At 42.7% G+C, this 23,226-nt stretch overlaps 1 protein-coding gene across 4 annotated transcripts in view; it reads right to left on the bottom strand.

Moving 5' to 3' along the window:
- Positions 1 to 23,226, bottom strand: part of NPAS2 (neuronal PAS domain protein 2) — a 107,277-nt gene that overhangs the window by 72,650 nt on the left and 11,401 nt on the right. The window contains exon 1 of one of the 4 annotated variants that reach the window (XM_076359625.1): positions 1,476 to 1,569. The exons of the other annotated variants lie outside the window; for them this stretch is intronic. The gene's annotated coding sequence lies outside the window, so the exon portion shown is untranslated. Of the gene's footprint in view, positions 1 to 1,475; positions 1,570 to 23,226 lie in introns of those variants that run through there. 4 annotated transcript variants of the gene reach the window in all.

Below are 23,226 nucleotides of genomic sequence, written 5' to 3'. Positions count from 1 at the left end.
GTGGAAACCGTAGGAAGAAAAAAAGAAAACAACAACAACAAAAAGAAGGATCATAGGTTGTCATCCCAAAGAGATGTCCAAAAAAAGACTGAAGCTTTGTGCCAAGTTTCAGAAGACAACCTGCTTCTCCTTCTCTCTCAAAACCTAATCACCACAAGCCAAGTCTCCGACCTGTTGCTCTTACCATGCATTCAAAGACATCTGCTGTTTCCTTATTCTTAAACTATCAAACCAATTATCTTGGGCTCAGTCTGGATTTTGTCCCTCTCTGGAGTGCATGAAACTGTTCAACCTGCCCTCCCGCCCGCTCACACAGAATCCTAGAATCATTAAGGTTGGAAAAGACCTCTAAGATCATCGAGTCCAACCGTCAACCCAACACCACCAGGCCCACTAAACCATGTCCCTAAGTGCCTCATCTACTCGTCTTTTAAATACCTCCAGGGATGGGGACTCCACCACTTCCCTGGGCAGCCTCTTCCAATGTTTAACCACTCTTTCAGTAAAGACATTTTTCCTCACGTCCCTGGTGAGAACCACCTCCTCCCGCGGCATCGCCCCATCCAGGTGTGCTACTGGGGAAATACCATTCGCCTACCGGCATCCTCCAGCACTTCAGCGGGGATGGAGAAATGAGGCCAGTCTCTGTTCTCACTCACATTGGTGAGGAACAACAGTAAGTCCTTCGAAATGAGCGGAGCTAAAGCTCTAAAACTGACTTGGAATTGCGGCCTAGCACTATACACTGAGCCGCTAAAGTGGAGCTGGAACCAGTGAGCACAGCAGCTGCTCCCCTTTTATAAAAAAGTTTTACTGCTAATCTGGAGTCATGGTTTGGACGAGGAGTCTGCCCACTCCACACAGCTCCAGCCACACTGCACGCTGTAGGTGTGACAGAGTCAGAATTTGGCTGAAGATTTTTTTTTTGTCATACTTTGTCATATTTGTTGCGTAGTAGGCTGAACAAAGAAACTCCCTGCAGAGTTTAAGAGTTTATTTTAATATTGTGTTTTGATTCCTCCACGCCTCAAGATTCTGTAGACATGCCATAGCTTTCCCTTGCTTCTTTATCTAGCAATTTGGTCCTTCCAAACAGGCATTATTACAAAATCCAGCATTAGGACTTAATTCAATTCATCAGGACTATGAATTCAATTCGAATTTACCACTGCAAAAAAACCCAACTACACTCAGAAAGATGTGGCTGATGTCCCATCTCATGCATTTTTGCAGTTCTGCCAGTTTACATGACAGAAAATGCTAGTCCACATCGGTTACTGCGTGTCTTTTTTGCTCTAAGACCTGTGGTTCTTTTTGCAGCTGTGCATTAAAATGGGTTTTCTCTGAGGCATAATAAAAATATCACAGTAGAGACATACATCATCTTTTGGACGCCATGTTATGTGATGAAATTTTTCATGGTACACTTAGTTTGCATTTGTCCAAAGTAACTGAAAGTGAGAATGTGCACTGACCTGCTCCAGAGCAATCGTATTAGCCACCAAAAATGCAGAAGATCACATGCGTCAATTTGACTCTGTGCAGCACAGTGTTTATTATTTCTGCAATAAACTGTAGAAGAAAATAAAGCGTGAGAGCATTTCATTCATGTCTGGCTGCCCTATTGCCATGGTATTACTTTAACGGGAGAAGTAAATACAGGGATATATGCACAGGGCTTTTCTCTGTCTGGCCATGATAGCTATATTACCGACCACTTTCTGGTTTTGATTCTTATTTTAGTTAAACTCTCTACAGCCTTTACAAGTGGAGTATGTTGATTTCTCACTACTTCTTCCAGGCTTAGACTAGCTACTGCTACGCTGCTTCCATTTCAATGTGACAAAGTGAGATACTGGTTCAGGAGCTTGATGCATATTTGAGGGGTATCTGCTTTTCTACAAAGGAAGGGAGCAATTGATGCAATTTCTTCACTGTATAGCTTTTGTTCATCAGTAAATTTATTTCTGTAAAAACTGAGGGTGGATGGAGGAAAAGGGGTCACGCACACATTTATATATTCCTTGATACCAGAATCTGGGAACCTGATACTAATTAGAGCCACGGCTGTAATCAGGATTTTCCGAGAAGCGGATGCTCCTCGTAATGCAAAGGTGAACCTTACAGCAAAGCTTAGGATTGTTATTGTACTAGAAATAATAGAGTGATGGCAGATCTTCATGTGGGGTTGAAAGAATCATGATAATTACTGGCTTCTATCCAAGAACAATCATGAAGAACTTGGCGAATTAGCGCCCTCTTCAAGGAAAAAGTCACTGGCTGCCCTGGGATGATGTGGATTTTATATACGGTTCTTTTGTTACTAAGATTACACAAGCTTTCCAGCCTTGTCTTTGCAAAAATATTAAAAGATTTTATATGGGCTTTACCCTAGAGAGACAGAATCCAAAATGCTGTTACACAAATAAAGTGATGAGTGGGGTGCCTATATATCATTTTTTTCCTCTCGGAATTGGTGACCTTCCATCAGTCAGTAGTTTCCTTCACACTCGCTCACTTGTGAATTATAAGTTAATCAAGAGCACAATGGAAACAATGCATCCATAGCCCTCTTGCTGCATTCATCTCTCTCCTCAGGGTGGATTACGGATGTTGAAGTTGTAATGAGCTTTCTTTTAGTCCAGTTTTGACCTCAATTCTGACTTTACCAGCAAAAATTTCTCATGTGAATTTATGCAAGATGTATTTGGAAAATGCACTGGGATCTGGAAACGGAGGTTGTGAAGCAGGAGTAGTCTAAACAAGTAAGAGCATCTCCTTGCTTTTAACTGCTCTATTTTAGGACAGTGGGGTACACGGAAAATAATTTAGACTGAGAATCTTTAAATTTATTTTTTTTACTTGGCCTCAAAGGGATCAACGTCTAACTATTTTTAAAAGGTTAGTTATTTCTAGAGATCCTCGATCCCAGAATTTACAAACCCAATATAATGGCCACGTGTGGCTGATGTGATGAGAGGAGCAGTTATGGGAAAGAGAGGTCTCCTGCACTGTGCTGACATGCTACCTCCTAAAGTCTGGTCCTGGTTTTGCCACACTGAATGACTTTGATGCTATTTCACACTTACCAGTGCAGAGGAACGAGTATTTTAGCATATCGCACTGTTTTACAGAGCCTGAGCCTAGTCCGTGGGACTTCCCCTTGAAGGGGATGCAATGCATCCATTAGAAATATTTATTTTCAAAACATACAGATGCACAATAGCAGTGAATGGAATACCAGGAAAAATTATTCTCTTACAGCTGATAATACTAGTGGTAACAATGAAGGAATTATTCTCATTATAAAGAAGAGTTGATCTGAAAGGTAAAGAGAGGTGGTAATTAATTTCCTTTAATAGTCACACTGGGATCTCCTGTAGTGTGCGGTCTGATGTTAATAATATATTTTCCCCCCTATAATTAATGTTCATGTTCTGTTCCTGGGGGACTCTTCTCCACTATCCTCAGCATTGTCATTACTTAAGCATGTACAAGCAACTTCAGCACCTTGGTCCCTGCAATAGCTACTCGAAGCACTGCTTCTCTCCTGCCAGGTGGGTGGCAAATGCCATCACTGGAACATGCAACCTCAGGAGAGCTGGGAAATTACGGGGTATTTTGTCCCATTTTGGAGGAATGCAAAGTTTTAAAGAAAACAGTAAGAGAGCACAGGGAGAGAGGGAGCCCCCTCCGCCTGTCCTGCTTTCTGAGGCTTGTGATTCAGGGATGGGGACCTTATGGAGGCGTCGGACCTACTTGCCAGCGGAAGGCGGTGCCACAGCAGAGTGAGCAAGGAAGCCCTTGGATTTCAGAGCAGCCTGCAGCTCTCGTGCCAGCCACCGAGGGCATGGGCAGGGAACGAAGCCAGGGCAGAAGCAGCACGGCCTGGGCTCCTCCTGGGTGTCAGTCTCTGGTGTAAATCAAAGCCTGTTTGAAATAGCTGTCCTACGCACCGGAGACCAATCAACATCTGAATTACTCTAAGATCCTCTGACTAAGCCAAGCTGGATGCTCCTTAGCTACAAACACAGATGTGACTCTTCTCGGAAAGAAAGAAATCTGAGAGATGACTTGTTCCTTAACAGGAAGAGCAGAAGAGCAAAAAGCTCAGCAAGGACTAGGAAACTAAGTGCTCTGATGTTGTACCACTTCCCCCTGAAGTTTTATACTTTTTTTTTAATTTAGGGTTCCTGCAGGACAAAGGTGCCACAGAAGCAACTCTTTTCCCTTTACCCCTAAATTTCCTTTAGCCTGCAATGCAATGCTGATGTGCATTTATCACGCTTTAGAAGATTAGGGAGAATGACTCTCAACAGACAAGTCAGAAAAGAGGGAACACAACAAAGAGCTCAAATATGTACATTCTGTTTCTGTAGGATAGCAGAGATACACACTTAGGAGTACCCAGTATTGCATTAAGACCTAACTCAAGTCACACAAATGCAAATGTCTTTTTTTTTTTTTTAAGGTTATCTTGAACAAATGGGCAAAAAGTTCCCAAACCAAAATGTTTCTAGAAGTGCTTTGTTCCCCTCTGCTCTACCCCCCACGGCTTCCGCCACTGCCCAGTCCAAATGAGCACTCCCATCCCAGCACGTCCAGCCTTCCAGCTCTTCACACATACACGAGCACGTTGGCCTTTGCTCTGATTTGGAAACTTTTGCTTTGGCATTACTAAAAGGGGGGGCAGTTACCTCACGGCAGCGACAGCCCACACCTATAACAGCATCTTTCAGGGCTAAGAAATGAGCTTGGGTGACTGGCTCTTTGCTTTAGGATGGGCTCTTTGGATTGCAAAGGCTTTTCCTGGAGCAGCAGAGAAAACTAAAGAAACCCTGAGACTCACTTTCTCCACCTCCTCCCTCTGACCTTCTCTACCCTCATTTTTTTGGTTCTTGGCACAAGGAAGAGTGAACAAGTGAAAGAGAAGCAACACTACGTTCACAAACTTTCCTCCCTAATTCCACACTTACTTACTTTACACCTGCAGTCCTGAGTCAAGGATATTTCCCTATCTGACTTCTGTTATAAAAGTGTAGCCTAACCAGAGATTTAAATTTTCTGGAACTATCTGTACGTATAGAATGTAACAGATTTTCCATTTTTTCCCCTTTAAGAGAAAAATGAAATATCTGCAGCTTTCACTTCCGAACTAATTTTTATTTACTTCTTTATGAATAAGAACTGTATTATGCCCAATTTTGTTAGTGCATATAGACTTCTGCCAGATATATCTCTGAGAAAAAGGAAGAAAATCCTGGCTTTTGAACACCATTAAAAATGCCCAATATTAAAGACAGAGCTGTAATGCACACAAAGTACTTTTTGACATTTCTTGCTAGTTGACGTATCTCTCAAGCAGTAAAATGACTAAGTAAATAACTAGAAAGCTGGAAATAGAGAGTACCAATCCGTAAGATTCAGAGATACGATGTAAGCAGACTTAAGGCCATAATGCACAAAACTATACAGCACAAACCCATATTCCTAGAAGAAATGTTTGGGAAATAAACATGCATATGCATGATACAGCTAACACAGCATAGTGACTTCATAGTAACCTCACTGGAAATACTTCATTGTATGGAAAATATTTTGAAGGGTGAAATTTCAGCATTTATTTTAAACATTGCACATTTTTCTACTCATTCTGACAAAAGGTATTTCTCAAACACATTCAATTCAAACTTTTCCCAAGTTTTCCAATCTTGTATTTCCTACTTTGCACTGGGGAAAAGAAAAAAAAAAAGAGGAGGAGGGAATGTAGAGATGAATTTTTTTATTGAAGGTTTCAGTACCTGTTTCCAGATCCTCACATCTCTAGGCCTTGCACATTTAAGCAAAGGTTAGTGGGAAATGTTATTTATGAAATACAAATTAAGGAGAGGACTGTCAAACAGGTGATAGCATTTTCTACCTGAAAAATGGTATATTTTGATTAAAAAACAACAACAACAGAGACACTTTGTGTATCTTTCAAAGAAATCTTTGGGCCACTGGTTTTATGGAAAACTGGAGTACATCTTCTTTTTACCGGAATAATTCAAATTTTCTCACTTTTTCAGTAAAAAGTAACTACTGGGAAGATACATAAATATTCCAGAATTTCATATTAGAAGTGTCTCATTTGCACATAACTCATAAGCTACTTGCAGGCAGTGCCCACTGGTGTGTTTCCCAGAATAAAAACTCCTAAACGACCTGTTGCTTCTTTCCCCACATTGGGTAATCATCACCGTGAGACTCTGATCCAGGAGGTGATGTGGGCACGATGTGAACCGCCCGCGCAGGTTTCCAGTTCTGGGAGACCAGCAAGGGATGGTGGTCGTCTAAGAGGTGGCTCACGCCTTTCAATCAGAAAGCTTTTGTGGGCCTTCTCCCCCAAAGTGGTAGGAGATGCTGAGGTGCAACCAGACCCATAATTTCCAGTAAGAGAGCCATGGTAAAGCCATATAGTGGTGCTGCTTCACACCTGACCTCCGTGGTGTGACTGGAGACCCGCTAGTACTGTGTCTGTGGGTGCCCGGTCCCAGGTTTCAAGCAGGGAAATGGTCCTGCTGAGTGAGAGCAGCAAGGCAGCTCTGAATACTGCTCAAACAAACTGAGGGAAATAATACCTTTACACTTCCACTTACATTGAGAATGTACCCCTTTCTCTAAAAAAAAGTCATGTCATGGTGCTATTTAAAATACATAGTGGCAGCATGGCGTGCAGCTGCATAGCGATGCAGTTCTCCCATCCACAGAGGAGCCTGTGTCTTGAGATACATACACTCTGCTCTTATCAAAGGTTTGCTTCTAATTAGGGAGTAACCGAAGCCCTTTTTAACCCCTGTATTGTATGGATTTAATATGCTAATGTGTAAACCTGTCTCAAATATCTAATCCTAAAAATGTTGTACTTTCTTTTTCGGTACTCTTAAGTAGTTAGTCCTGCTAATTTAACTCCATCAGGCTGAAAGGCATTAAATGAAATGTCTGGGAGGAATTTATGTGCTTATCAAAGACTGGTAATATCAGTTTCCACTGGTAAGTAAAATGAATGTATGTGAACTGGAATCAGATACATTGATTCAGCTCTATTGTGAAAACATAGCTTGGAGATAAATAGTACTACAATTATTCGCCCAGGAAAATGTGCATCATCCTAATGGAACTGCTCTAATGACCTTGACTAAACTAACTGCACTCCCGCTTTCTCAAAAGCAGTGCCAAAACACCAACAATAGCGTGATGTATATGTCTGTTTTCTGAGGTGTCCATTTTACAATGAGGCATTGAGAAAAACAGTCTTTAGCCACAAACACTTCTTGAGTCGTATGTGCAGTTACTGCTGTACTTCTGCATAAAGAAAACTAGAAAATAAGGACAATGTTCAGGGCCTGTTCTTGGGCTATACTTAAAAGGCAAACTAAAATGCCCCTTGCCCATGCTCTACTAGCATTTTCAAAGGACAAGCTTGATACCATAAACAAAGCTCGTGTCTGCTGCTGAACTGCTTACCAGAGCATCGTTCTGTGTTAAGGGTTCACAGCTCAAACACAGCACAGGCTGTACAGCACGGCCACTAATACAAGTTTAGGAATGGCATCAGCTGGTGTCTGGCTTTGGAAAAGCTGGAGCTGAAGAGTTCTGGCTGGCTCCTCCAGACCGCAGGGCTGTGATTCGGTCTAGGTTGATATTTATTAATTCGGGAGACTTGAGTTGCTCAAGTCTGTTAATGGTATGGCTGGAGCTGAGGTTGGGGCTAAGGACTGATGGGGATGAAAAGCAAATGTTATTGCTGGGAAGAACAAAGCTTATAAAGCTCAGAAGAGCGTAAGTGCAGTAAAGCATGACCAGCTGTAGGGCTGGATGGGAATAATGTGCTTAAGGTTATGTTAGTCTGGGGTTTAATGGCTAGGAGTAGAACTAAAGTTTGGACCCAAAGAGCTGAGTTAATTACTCGATCTCACAGGACTTAACTGATATTCCAGTTACAGACAACGGCAAAACCTTGCCGCAGGCCTCCCTACACAATTCAAGGGTATGCCTTAGCCTGGGCCAACACGTAGGCTTCCTCATCACTCACCCTTGTGCAGCATAAACTCTTAAATTTGATTTTCAGCTGTGGGCAGTCTTTTTGCTGATACATAGGATTTTTCAAGCACTATTATTAGCTTACTGAAATGAAACTGCTGTTGATATGAAAAGCTTTGATACAAAACCAGGACAAAGTGACCTGAACACAAGTATGTCTTCACAGTCTTGCCAAATATACACGTTCTGTCAAAGCCTACCATGCACCAGCCGTGTGCGTGTAGAAGCTAACAAGGATTCACATGCAGGTAGCTTAGGAGTAATACTATTAAAGGCAGTAGGCCCACAACAAGAAAGCAGAAAGAGGAACCATTTCTTGAGACCGTGTCTCTGCTGCTGAAGAGAACAGTGTCTGGTCAGTGACTTGTTCCCTCTGAGTGAATGAGCAAGCGGGAGCATCAATCACTGATGTGAGGAGTCAAGCAGCTTACAGCTTTCTATGTTTTGTTATATTTGTATGTGACACATGCTCATCAGCAAAGATTTCTGGGTTCTTGCCTGTCTTCAGCCGTTGTCTCAATCCCGCAAAACAACAGCTCTGGCTGGAACATCACAGGTGCTGGGACAAACCCTTTCTTGTCTTGGGTCCTGCACAAGTGTCCATGTTGTGGTGGGAATGACTATGAGCAATGTTAGAAAGCCTTGTAGGCCCACTGAGCTGGACTGAGCACAAATGCCAGCAGAGCAAATGGGTTGTGAATAACGCTGGAGTAGATATGGGCTGCTAGAGTATAGCAAGGATGAGGGTTAGCGTTAGAGGTAGGGCTAAAGGATGGGGTAGCGGGCAGCAGTGGCTTCAGGAGCGTTAACTGGTAGACCCTGCAAGCTCAGCAGGGCTGGATGATGGCAGCTGGTGTTGGGGCTGAAGAGCAGGTAGTTATTTGTACTGTGAGGAAGGGCACGTGAACTTCTTTTGATGTGCAAGTTAGGTTTAGAGATACGACTGAGATAGGAGTCTCAGATCTGACTGGATCTGTAGGGCTGGGACAAGGCCTGGGGAAGAATGAGCCAATGACTGAGGATTAACTGTGGCTGTAAATCTGGGGTGCTTCAGTTTCTGCAGTCCTCCCTAAACCCCAAATGAAAACTAAGCGCCTTGGGGGTGCTACCATCCTACCACCCTGGGCCTTACACAATCCAAAAATGAATTAAACTCTTCATATTCTCTTTCCCCTAACCTCAACCAAAACGGAGCCAGTAAAACTCAGTAAAACAGCTACCTCTCAGCAGAGGTCCCTAGCCCTCACTGCAGCCCAACAGGCCCTGCTGGCTGTATCAGCAGACTGAGCACCTCAGTCCTGCCTGTTTTTAACCGTAACCACCATCCTAAGCCTAATCCTATCTTTAATTATCACCTGAAGATTCCTAGCAGTTAAAAAAGCAAATGTAAACTGTTTGACTCTTGCCTCGTCTGCCTCTCCCCCTACAGATGTTGTAGGATCCAGCAGCAAACTGAACTGCTCATCCCTGTAATTCTTACCACTCAGCCCCACTCCATGTGTACCCCCAGACTTCCTTACCTGTCCTGCAGCAACCCTCATGGGGCCAAAATTCAGCTTAGAGCATTTGGTCCTGTCAGGTCTCTCTTCATACCAGCCTTCTGGCCTTGTGCAATCCAGGAATATTTCTCCTCGTTCGCTATTTCCACATCTAAAATTTATCTGCATCTCTTATCACAAACACTGTGTAAAAGTTGCCAAATATCTCCTCCTTTCCTCCACAGCTGGCTGTCAGCCTCTGCACCTACAGCTCCAAGAGCTGGGCTTCAGTCAGCAATAAACCTGGGTTTTCCTCTCATCATCTAGTATTAAAGTATATCCCAGTGATCTCTTGTAGCAATAAACTGAATTCTCCTGCCCCCGTGATTGCTAGCAATAACCTGAATGTTAATCCTAGTTTTAATTTTCTCTACCCCAAGGCCAAGCAGAAGAACTTGGTCTATGTGGAATAAAGGGCTGAGAGTAGCTCAGAGCACGGTATGCCTTATTGACTTGGGCCCGTCTTACCATTAGCGTTTGGGTCCAGAGGGTTATGTTCACTGATGGGTGCTATAAGACGTTCACGGTGAGGGTATTACAGCCTGAGCTGGGTGGGGGCCATATAGCTATGGGTAGGCCTGTGGTCAGGATTAGGAAAAGCAGAGACTGAAGAGCTAAATTTACTACTATGTCCTGCAAGTTCTTCTGATCCAGGATGATATACTGCTGTCTGGTTATGGCTATGCTTAGAATATAGAAGAGATTTCCAACTCTTTTATACAGCCCCTTTCTCTTCCTTCTCTACAAAAATATCAAATAAATGTCACTCAGTTTTTGACTCATTGGAGAATTCCTTTGAAAAAGCCCCAGCTCATACCCTTCACGGTGAGGTGGCTGCCTGGTGCTGTCTGACTGCACTGGTACAAAGCGGTACCGCTCTGCTTCAGGAGGCTCCTATGGAGGTTCACTGTCAGTCCTACACCAACACTCCCCGCTCCTCCCCAGCCTCCCTAAAGACAAAGTAGGTGTTATAACCAAAGTCCGAGGGCCTGAATAGCCACCTTTATATCTTGCTTGAGCCGCGTCTGCCACACTAACTAGCTTCCTGGCAGTGGGCTGGGTACTTTTAGAAGTGTAGAGATCGGAAAATGAAGAGGCAATCTTTCTGCTTCAGGGCTGTGCAGGAATTCCCCATCTGGGATGTCCCACACGGAGAGCAGCCTGCCCGCAGGTCAGTGAAACATTTGCTATTTTAACTGCTGTATTGCACATTTGACTGAAATTTTTGGTTCTGAAGAAGCTGTATTTTTCTGGCACGTTTCTAGGAAAGTAGGTTCTCAGTTTGCTGCCAGGTAGGAACGAAGAGTTGAGTTTTTAAGAGCACTGAGTGGCATATTAGCAAGTGTAAACGCTTCCAAAAAATGAGAGAGGACTGTATTTCTGCTTCTGATTCGCTGTTCTGTGCCAAATAACGCTTTCTCAGTCACCTTTTCTTCCTCAAAGAGAACAGGTTGTGACAGATTGAAGTCTTCTCCCCTGCTATGTCAGGAGCCTTTATGTGACAATTACAACATCATTTTTGTTTTACGATCAGCTGAAGTCAGTTCAAAACAGCACGTCACCTCACACATGAAATAGCATGGCTTTATGTGACAGGGACTGGAATTTGGCAGGAGCGTTTCCTCATTTGCAGTCTGCTTTTTTCTGTCTCACTGTTTTACACTCGATGCAGAGTAACTTGAGTTTTGAAGTCAGTCAGGCTTATCTGGAGGAGTGACTCATCTAGGGCAAGCGGAGTAGCCAGCTCCCGCTTGCTCTGAGGGGAACCGAAATGTTAAGCAGTGGAGGAGGACAAAAATTATAAATCCGTGACAGGGAAGACCTCAGACCTTCCAGATAAAACCCACAATATTTATCGGCGGCTCTGTGAGCAGTAAGCTTGGCGCTCAGCGGGCAGTTTCTTTATCTCCTCACTGTCCACAGCAATTGCCTTTCTCTCCTGTTGCACCCAGCTCACGTGCCACTGATAAGGCTGGCCTCAGAAAGTTCAAAAAGAAGCCAGCTGGCTGCGTGTTGAGTCCCAAGATCAGTGGATCCTACTGATGTAATCAACAGCACCGCGTTTCTAGCTTTTTTTTGGTACATCTCTAGAATAGCAATTAGCCAAGAGCAGCTCTAAATGCTTAGAGCGATTTTGCCTTTTCCCTGACAATTCACCTCTTCACATCATCTATTAGATCTATGCAAATAATACAGCATTTCCCATTAGTAATCCCCTCCACTTGTCATTTCTTTTTTTGTGGCCAGAGGATACGAAGTGTGCAGTCACCCCAAAAAAACCTCCCCAGAGCAACCTAAGTATAATACTGCATCTGCCAAAACTGCTACGACCATGAATTCAAGAAACCTGGCCCTAAGCCCATCCACCTTTCCCAATTTCTGAACAGTTCCTACTTCTTTTCTTTCCTGGTTGCTGACTTTTTCTTTTTAAAATGTTTCTTTTTTTAAAACCAAATGCACAAACCCATGATGTTCCTAGGCATGACAGGACCCATGTCAAGGATGGCTGTAGGCAGGGGCTGGGAGCTGCGGCTGGCTCAAAAGGTTCAAAAGACAGACAGACAGGCACACACAGAACCACACACACACAACATGACCAAATAATCCTTATTTCCCCCCAAAAATCATTGTTGTTATCTCAATACCTAAACCAGGCATGTTGCAAGGACTGGATCCTGAAAGGATTAACAAACAAATAAGTTAGAGGCTATGTTGTTTAACATTTAGTAATCTGGGTTGTGGCTCATCTCACCTAAGGTCAGGTCTTTATAGTACAGATGCTGACAGCAGCAGTAACTGTCAAAACTGCCTTTGTAGTTAATGGAGAGAAACAGGAACTCCTGGGGTACGAGTAATCCAATTTTAAGAGAGTTACCAGAACCGAACAAATACTTCATGCTTGAGAAGTGCCAGCTGATAGTAAAGGACCAGGCTCAGGCTAAGCCCCTTCTCCCTCTCTCTAGTTCCCCAGCATCTCAGGAAACCCCGTTACTGCCTTTTCACATGCACGCTTCCTCGCCTTCCTAAATAGATCAAACTCCTTTCCTCTTTAAAGCCTCAGCCTCTTCACCTAGGCTAGCAAGTCTTCTCTTCCCCGCCAAAAACATACAAGGACAATCATCTGAAGGAAAAGAAAGAAGTCTTTGTCTTTTAAAAAAAACAACTTTGTTTATATGATGACCCTTGATTTTATTATTCCTTCATACATGTGGCCTGGCATTTAGCTTTCCCTCTGCTTGGATGGGCCTATCAGAAATAGAGAAAAATAATGTATTAAATGCTTATAAGCAGAATTGCAAAAGCACAAGATGGGGATTCAGGAGTGAGGGGAGTATCTGAAATCTCTTCGAGTTCATTCTTAAAAAAACATCAGGCTGTCAGACTGAGCATGTCCCTGTGACTTCAGTATTTCTCGAGTCTTAAAAACCTAACCAAAGAGCATTAACATTCTGCTGCTGTATTTCTACAGGATAAATCACAAATGAGAACAGTGAGTGTATCTCAGAAGTGATGGTCTTTCCTTTGGATGCCTGATATTCTATACAGCTAAGTGCTGCTTTAAGACTGATGAAAACTTCTGTACGCTTGATTTACAGTCTATTTGGAGGTAAAAAAGCGCATTTAATACTTTCATTTCCTTGTTCTCTTTTAATTATTTTTTTGCATACCCAGGCTGCAGTCCAGGAAAAATGCAAGTTTTGCAGATACATTTATCGACCTTTGCATTGTGATTTAGTAATATACATCATCTGGTACTTACTTGTACATCCTAAAAACCCAGTAAGGGAAGATGTTGAGCACATGTTCTAAAATAAGTATATGCTTTAAACATGCTATTAAATTGTAGTACTTGTTTTTCTTCATTTTCTAGATTTTTCCATTTCCTTTCCTGGAGTTTTAATTCCTCTGAGGCATATCATAAAGTTCTTACTCAGACAAAACTACTTTTCTATTTACTTTGTTTAGGTTGAAAACTGCATGAGGCAGTAATATCCTCAAGACAAGTACTTTCTCATAATTTAGGTCTGCAAAGTTAAATTGTTTTTTGACAGAGTAACTATTGAATAAAATAATATTAAGGTCACCAGTCCTTTTCTGGCAGGGATTTTCTTAAAAATCCAGGGAGGGCTCCAGATTAGTAGTCACTGTATTTATACAGGTCTTATGCATGATGGCTCACATGCACTCAATTTTTCTACTGCTTATGTTTAAAAAATACAATGAAAGCAGTCTTAATCCTGCATGGAGACCACACTTGTGGTTTCTACACTCTCATCAATTCTGTTCAGACAATCAAGCACTTTGGAAGTTAAATTCCCCTTTATTACTTTCCTTTTTGGTTTTGCACTTTTTCCTTTGAGTTTTCTCTTGTGTTTGCCTTTCCCTCCATATTTATGCCTTTATCTCAGGCTGTTGGGCACTGGGCTGTGGGCATACTCCAGTGTCCAGGAAATAAGTAAGGAGAGTGCTCAGCATTTTATCATCACCATGCCATGTGACATTTCGCATCTTTTTTGTAATTGTAATTTCAACGGTCCCTTCAATACCGATGAAATTTGTAACATGCCAGGAGGGCTCTCTCAGATTAAGCTGTTTTCTTGTGTATTAAAGGGCTGTCATGGAACATTAACCATGAGACATCAACTAAATGGATTGAGACTTTAACACAAGGTTGATGACCTATAGCCGGAATTCGGCACCCTTTCACCCAGGAGAGCGACTTTACCCCTCTGCAAGTAGTTTCAGTTCATTCATTGGGACTACTTGTAAGATGCAGTCACTGTGATTGAGGAGGTCAGAATCTGTCCCTGTTGACAAAAGATTATTTTAACACTTAAGATTTCCTTTGTGCAGCTTTTGCTTTGACTAGTGAGCACTTCATCAGGTGAGTCATCCCTTTTCACTGGGACTAAAGCTTGCACAGCTTGATCCATCAAGATTTATGGGCATGCACGCGTATACCCCATTAAGCTACACCACTGAAGTGAAGGACACAGCTTTGGAATAATGAGATATTCACTGTGAGCAAGTAATATTAGACTGGGGCGAGAAACACATTGTGAGCATGTTGGCAAAGGAGGCGATTCCTCTGAAAAGGGATCTGAGCCGGGTAATATTCTGTGCAGCCAGGCCTAATGTTCAAGCAGCTCCTTCTGGAGTGGAAATCGGAAGCCTGAACCAGGTGTCCCATGTAACATAGGGAAAGTAGGCCACTTTGGGGCAGGACTCACAACCCAGAGGGAAAGGTTTGTTGCCTAAATGCAGAAAGGACTGGGGCTTTGTATTCCTATCCTACAGGTGGCCCTAACCACAGCCCTTAGTAAGGCACCGAAGTAGCAGAGTAAGGTAGGGTTTCAAGCCACCCTTCTACTCTGCACTTCTTCGGGAACATGCATGTCACCTGCTTGGTGAGCAAGCAGTTCAGGCTCTGCATCTTGAATGTTCAAGGCCACAAACAGTGGGCCAGCCAAATGGCTCATGGCCACCAAACAGAGGAGGTCTTTCTCCCCTCCTGCTCCTCCTGCTCTGCTAATCCTTACTGCTGGTCCCTGCTCCTTCTGTGAGCTGGTTCAATTCCGTAATTTGGCAAAAAATAGCCATCTTTTCCTTTTTTTTCTTTTGTTTTCTGATGCAGAGAGCTGAAGGGACTTCTGCAGAAGCCTCACTAGGTCGGATAGTAGAAGGCAACTGGCAGAAGTGCACAGCTAGAAGCAGGGGACGGGGTTGGCAAGCTGGCATTTGCCAGACTAGGGGTGCAAATGGGACCGGCCCTCCACCATTTAAGTGCACTCGGTGGTACGGTGGACTTAAATAAGCCATAGTCTGTTGTGAAACCTCACCTTTCATCCCTCAGTAGATCTGTCTGTGAATCCTCCCAGTTGCTCACAGCGACTTCCCTGCATGGCCTCACAAGGGGCCCAATTGGGTCAATTTGGGTCAATTTTGCCCTGAAAAATTAGAAATTGATTTGGGGAAGAAAACTGCCACCTTTACCAGGCAACAATGACAGCATTATTCTGAGTACTAACAATATCAGAATAACTGGTAAAAAAAAAAAAAATCACATAATTAAATTGAAATAGTTTCATTTTAAATTAAAATTCATAACATATTTCTGGAAAGTTGCAAAAATCAACTTAAACTAAATGCTTATCAATTCTATTTTATTTCTTGTCAAGCCTTCCTTTCATCTCACACTATGAACCATAGAAATGCTGGAGTTTTTCCCTCAGACTTTGATCACTGCATTACCATGACAACAATGTATTTACTGTAGCTATAATAGATGGACTTCAGATATTAACTGGATCCCTTGGAAGTCCACGAGGGAGCTTTTGGTCTCCATATACCAGGATAAATGAAAGAATGACACTCTCTCCTGAAGAGCTATCTAACAGGTAACTTTTATTTGCTTTCAATTTCTGCCTGCTCTTTTAGCAGAGTCCACTGCCTTCCATCAGTTTTAAATCTACTGACTATATTAATTATATGGAAAACCAGGTCAAACTTTTATTTACTAGCTTGCTTTGCTTTTTGCTGACTGAAGCCCCTAATCCAGCAAGTTAATGCATCAATCTGACAGGATGTGATGTATGGACACCGCAAAGGTTTTTATTCTTACTGTTTACATTATTCTACTTTTGCCAGCCTTGCACAGCAGAAGAGAAATGCGTAAAGCTTTGTTCTTAAACAGCTCACAACTAAAGGATGATATTTTGCATACATATAGGCTTGGAGCGTAAAAATATATGATAGAAACAAGACCTATTACTCTCCTGATGACATTGATGCATGAGAGTAATCAAGTCACTTCAACAATAAAAATAACTTCAAACTTAAGCACAAGTTTTAATACCTTGTTGAATTACAAATACAAAACAGCACACGCAACTCCAGCTCAGCAAGCAAGAAGCAACGTCGTTACAGCAAGATTCTTAAAGTTTGTATTTCCTTAGCTTAAGAAGTATATGAATAGACAATAAAATTCCTTTTGCACAAGGTTTTGTAGAGAGTAAATTATAAATACACATAAAAAGTTTCATTGATGCCTGTCACTCTGCTTCTAAAAGATGTAATTAGAAGATCAGAAATCTAATTAGAAAGTCTGTTTGATCTCAAGAGTTTGGTTACATACTGACAACCTTGAAATAATTCTTATCAGAAAGAAGAACTGTTGAAGCTTTATATAGTTCTGAACATGAACAACTGATATTTTCTCAGATATAAAAATAGTGCATAGTTCTTTAAAATTAAAAACTATATCAATAAGGTAGTAATAAAAATTACTTTAGCTATTAGTAAGAAAAATTCTTTATTAGTCTATTTAAACCAGTTAGAATTTTTAATTTAAAATCTCAAAAGGCTGATTTAACCATACCAAAACAGATATCATAGCAGCAGAAACACCTGAAAACAAACAAGAAAGTAGCCTTGTGGCCTCAATATTTATTATTTCTCAATTATGTACACTTCAAAATACAAATTACAAATTCTATGTCGAATTTAATCTTTTAAACTAGCTTTTTAGCTGTATAACTTACTAGAAACAAAGTTTCCAGGGAAACAGTTTGTAATTAAACAAAATGCATTTTTTTTCCCCTTTGACCTACTTCAAGCTTGCTGAACCACAAAGCCCCCCTTTTTAAAACAGATAAAGAGGCCAAGAAATGATGCGTGTTGAGTCAAAGTAGCAGAAAGTGGTGAACAGAACAGGGCGCATGAGGAAAGAGCATCTAATGGCCTCAGCGCAGCCCCAAACCTCTGGGTCACAAGGGCAAGATTTTGGTCACATTGAAGTTCAAAGGAGTCAGAATCTCATCCTAAATGTGCTTGTCACTGCTTGCCTGGTGCGAAGTAGACCTGAACCCACTAGCTAGTCATTGGAAACGTCCCGGCTTGGAAAGCTCAGCCAGCCACCATGCGCCATCTCCCCTGCCTGCTGCGGCACAGGGGATATAAGGGAACTGGCCATGACCCAGAAATACCTTTGTGTTGTGCTCATCCTGTTCTTCCAAATTATCTTCTGGGCCTGTTAGCAGCTAAAATAATTGAACTGGGCAGTGCTGTTAGCGGTGGCAGCCGTTGATTGTGTCCACTCCCTACCCGCGGTAGGAACTCTGGCACTGCCCTTCACGAGTCGGCTGTGTTGTGCATAAAATACCTCTTCTTAGCCCTGTTTCTGTACATGACCATTTGTAGCCAGTAGAGGTACAAATGAGCTTCATTTTTCCATTTTTCCTCTGAGCCAAAGTTAAAGAAACAATTATTTTAAGAGAAAATGGAGGAGCTCCTCTAAGAAAAGCTTTGCTCAGTAAACGCACCTACAGCTTCGCAGAATGATCAAGGAGAAAGTCTGAAGTCTTTAAGGTTTTTTTAAGACTCGTGTTTGGCTGCAGGAAATACTAATTTTATTCAGGGCTGCCCTCATTGGACCTCCCTCAGCTCTTGCCTTTTCTAGGGAGCGGTCTGGGGACAGTGCCTGCCAGGAAGCCTTGCCTGGTTCTTCCAGTTACGAGAACCTTTCCTGGTTACACAGAACATTTCCATCATCAAACCACTTGGGTTGGAAGTTTGCAGTCTGGTGTCTGCCTTGGAATTATAATTATTCCTATTTCAGCCAAAAGAGTTAAGAAGTAGAAATGAGATGTTCTTGAGAAAAGTTAGTCCTCGCTTTGCAGGTATGTGGGCTCTTTGTAACAAGGCTCCCCCCCAAAATACAAAAATCTGTCTGGATTTGCCAACATTTAATAAAACTGAAGTCATGGTCTCCATGAATACACGGAGATTAATGTTGTCATTTCAGAATTGGTTTGGGCCAGGCTAAGCTAGCATTGCTGGCACAAAAGCAGTCACATTCTTCCCCTGGCCTGCCAGCTTGCACCAGTAGCTGTGCAGTGACGCAGTGAACTGATTGGGAACTGCCAGTGAATTAACCTGACTTAAAATGACCGACAACAACAAACAAAAAAATTATTTTATCATAGTGTGATCATTAAATCATTAAGTACTGAATCATAATGAATATGCAGGAAGTGAATAAATTAAAATTACACAGGCAGACTTAATTATACTATTTCCTAATTTTTGAGTGCTCGACTTTGCATCCATAGCGGTTAGCAGTTAATGCAGTTTCTGTGAGTGTGTGACTTTGCTAGGTCTTTCAAAAAATGGAAAACCTCATTACTTGGCATTGTTGTGACGTTTCCAAAATACCAGCAGCCTTCCAGTCACTTCAGCTAACAAGCTGTGGCAGCTGGTGTGGTCATAGGGTCCTGCTGTAGGTAGGGACAAGGGGGAGCAGTAAGAGGCAGGAATGAGATGCTCTCCCCTGGGCTCTGAGGCAGCAGAGGAGCACCGAGTTTGCCAGCACCCTGGCTCCCCTCCCAGGTGCCTACGTGAGCGAGCAGCCCCTGCCTGTCCCCCCGACCTCCAGCCTGACGGCTCCTTCTGTACCTCAGACTCCTCACTCCAGCCCCACATTTTAGGCTGAGCATGTGCTCATCTCTATTTCTGGCTTTCCAAGCCCCAGGTACTTCCCAAGCAACTCTGAGCATCGCCCCCTGCTTTCCAACCCCATGTTCAGACTTTTCTCAGCCCAAAGACCTCCTTGGCTTCTCCTCCAACCTCTTTCTCCCTACTGCGCTGCACCCATGTTGCCACCCTGATCTCCCTCTCCCAGGCTCAGGTCCATGCTCACTCCCTTCCCAACACTCTCTTTTTCCAGTTGTCCACAGCACCTGCTCCATACCCAAGCTTGTACTAGGGGCTCTTTCTCCATCCCTCTTCTCTCCTTTCTCCCCACTGCCATGGATTGCAGCTCAAATTTCCTTGTCTCCCTTGCTCTTCATCCACTGTCCATGTTCCTTCTCCTGCTGGTCATCGTTTTCTACTCCATCCGCCCTCTGCGTTCCCTCTCCTTCTGGTCCATTTTTCTCCCCGGCTCACTGCCTCCTTGCCCGACCTGTACAACTTCCCTCAGTCAGTCCCAGCCTTGCCTCCATTTCTTCACTCGCCAGCTCCCCTCAGGACAAACTCCAGTCCCACTTCTCTTCTCCTCCAGGACACTCTCATGACCTGGAAAATGTTCAGCAGACACTGCAAAGTGGCTTAAACCCACACCGGCTCCAAAGGAAATCCTGCTTTCCTCCTTTGACCTCCCTACCACCATTTGTGTGGCTGCACAGTGAACCAGCTTAGGAGAACACAACAGCTGAAAATTAACCCATCCACACACAGAAGAGGTTAAATTTCAGCAAGATCAGCTTCCTGCTCTGGCCCACTGGTCCAGGACAAGGGAAATAACAGAAATGAGTGTCCAGAATTGGGAGTAAGGCAGGATCATCCTTTGCAGTAGCAGCAGAGACTTACATGGATTAAAGCAGTCTTGCAACGATGGCTTTAGTAAAAATGGGTAAGATTTGATAAAGCAATGGAAAATCAGTCTTAAATGGAAGAATACACTATGGGGGCAGTGCTGCCTGAGTTCATGCCAGAAATGTCTCATGAATCCCCAGTAACTGCTTTGTTCTTTAAGACAATTGTCTTGCAAGAGGTGCCGCACTCTGGCAGAGTGAGAGGAGTTTCACATCCAACAAACTTCTCCAAAAGAAACCTGTAGACTAGCTGGGAAACAAGACTAGGGAGAAACATCCAAAAAGTTATTAACTCCAGATTAAAATGCAGAAAAAAAGGCTGGCCTGAAACCAGCCACTTCCTACCTTATAATCCCTGAAAAACATGCGACCTCCACTGTAGCCACACTCCTGGTTAAAGTGCAAGAAGAAATGCAACAATTAAGGCTATTCATCAGATGAGGTTTTGGAACCCGTTGTCCATATTCTATTTAGGTGTAGTCTGTATTTCAAATTTTGGGTGGCATTGTCAGTGAGGAATGTGGAAAAACCTTCAATGAACCCTATGTTGGAAACATCTTTGTGCTGACTCTACTATACTCCCCCAAACATCTTTTTGCTGGGATAGCTCATTCTGTTGGGGAAACAGTTTAGTTTTGCCAGTAAAGTAACTGCATACAATACGTACCTGCTAGAGAAAGCTACCACTGTGCCCTTACGTGTATTATTGTCAGCAAAGACCTTTAACAGCAGACAAGACCTGGCTCGCCAAAATGACCTTCCTGCAGAAGCACTTCTGAGCTCGCTCTGCAGTGCCTTTCTCTTTCCTTCTCTGTGTTGCAAAACATTAATCTAGCTTCATAATTCAGACCCTCAAAAGAAGCAAAAAAGGTTACATCAGTGCCTGAATCAATTTAAGTTTTGCAGGCAAAACTGTGAACCAACATTTTTCATGAATAAAGTAGCTAGAAAGAGCCAAAAGGTTTGGGCATGTGTTCACTTCTGACAAATACTTAATAATTTTCAGAAACCTTCCATGGCTGATGCAGTCTGAGTAATCCTCAGAGGACTTAGCATACAGCACTGCCTTTACAGATAGCCCAAAGTATTCTGCAGAAGAACGCCGTCCTCTTTTTGGGGTGCCGGATGGGTAAATGTTAAAACTGCCAAACGTGAGGTTGCAGAACAACCAAACTAATTTTGATTATAAACATACTTCAGATCATCCAAGCCCTACGCAGAGCTATTCAAAATGAAGAGAAACAGGAGAACAAATGGGCAGCTGAAAGTAAAAAGTCCAGGCCTGCTCCTCTTCTTGGGGCCACATCCAGATAAAAAGTTGCCTCCCAGAAGAACAAGGCCCCTTTGTAGCATGTTGATGTTCAGACAGTACGTCCCACTTCTCAGCTGCCACGCTACCGCGATGACTGCTCCCTTTCCATCCAACCCATCCTCGCTGTGCTATACGTGAGTCAGACCGGGGACCTACTCAGCCCTTAAATATGTGCTTAAGGCTTTCCATATTCAGGAGAGAAACTCAGATGAAATTCTGAGCAAATGTGTAATGAAAAGCGTGTGCCTAAGTGTTTACCTGAATAAAGCTGCTTTGCTGAATCTGTGCTAAAACGTCAAGCGCCCGTCAGGCGAGCTCAGGATCTTCCACAGCGCTCTCGCTCGCAGAGCCTCTGCCATGAAAAATGCTGCGTCCCCAAGGGGGAAAAGTTTTTCCGGGAGAGCAGCCCAGAACGAAAGGAGCCATCAGATCAAAGATAAGTCTTACCTCCCCCACTACACCCCTCGCTTCCCCAAACAGCAGATCAAGGCGGAGGAGGACTAGAAAAAAGGGGGGGAAAAAGAGACCTTTTTCTAACAGAGAAATGAGAGGTTCCCCCATCTCCCACTTGGTTTCTCCAAGCCATGCAGCTAGGAGCAGCCTGTTGCTTGCTTGGAAGCTCCTAGCCCGTGAGATGGGAAGTCATGGAGTGCAGGAGTCAAGTTATTTATTGACATCTCCCGCCTCCAAGCCGCTTCACAGCTTGGCAGCGCGCAGGAGGTTTTTCAGGCTGACCACAGCAGGCTGACCTTTCCTCCTCCACAGACAGAATGGTCTCCAGCCCCCGCGATTCAAGAAGCCGTGGATACTTTTGTTCGTTGGCCATTATTCATTAGATTTGGGAGACCGAGCTGTTTAAGCTGAAACTTCTCAGGGTGAAGAAAAAAATGTTGCACATTTTACATTATCTCTTGCAAATATGAAAGCTTGCTGCAGTCTTCAGATACAATATTTATGAATTGGTCTTTCAGCCAAATCCACTTTTGCATAAGGATACACAGCTGCCGGTACCCAAAAGTATGATACTTCCCAAATATATCTTTGCCATTTTTAAAATCATTCTGGAGGCTTGAAAATAATATTTCTTTCATTGTAAGCGAAATCTCCAGCTCTGATGTTTCAAAGACAGTCTGAAATTAGTCGGGTTTTGTTTGTGTTTGTTTGTTTGTGCACAAGAGTAATTGATTAAATCAGCACAAGCGTAACTGATTATACACTCTAAGAAAAGTACTGAGGAATTCAGCTGCAAAACTAGCAGCATTGTGAAGAGCCATACCCAATTTTTATGCTTACATCTCCCACATGGAATCCCCTCTTAATTATACAGTAGCAAATTTGAAATGTGTCATCACCTCCCACCACTGGATATCTAGATTTTGAATGAATGTAACCTACATTTTTCAACACTTCTAAGGAAATTTTAAGATGTCTCTTTAAACTTTTTTTCATGAAAAGGCAAAATTTGCATAGAAGAATATTTAAATACTCACGACTTAGAATGTCAGCCCTCTTTCATTAACCAGCCTAATGACCCTCTAGTAGTTTCACACTGAGAAAAAAAATCTGCAGAGAAATATGCCAAGCCTAATGCCAATTAGGACTTTGAAAATTTATATATTATAGACCAGGCAAACGAAATGTGAAATTCAAAGTTAAAAATTGAACTTATATCCTTCAGTCCTCTGAAAAATAATCTATTTTTAATGGAAATCAAAAAGCTATCTTTATCAAATTTCTCACTCGGTCGACAACAATAAATCTATTGTTCAGATGTGGTTTAAATTGTTCTTTGGAAAAAGAGGTTTTTGAGAAAATCAAATAGAAATTGCATTAAAGAAGAAGAAATGCCTTTTTAACTGGAATTACTTTATATACATAGCCTGTAGTTTTTGATACATTTTAGGTTTGCCAGAGTAACAGG

The sequence above is a fragment of the Aptenodytes patagonicus genome, chromosome 1 (genome assembly GCF_965638725.1).
Source record: "Aptenodytes patagonicus chromosome 1, bAptPat1.pri.cur, whole genome shotgun sequence".
Classification (NCBI taxonomy): domain Eukaryota; kingdom Metazoa; phylum Chordata; class Aves; order Sphenisciformes; family Spheniscidae; genus Aptenodytes; species Aptenodytes patagonicus.
This window is presented reverse-complemented; position numbering and strand designations above follow the sequence as displayed.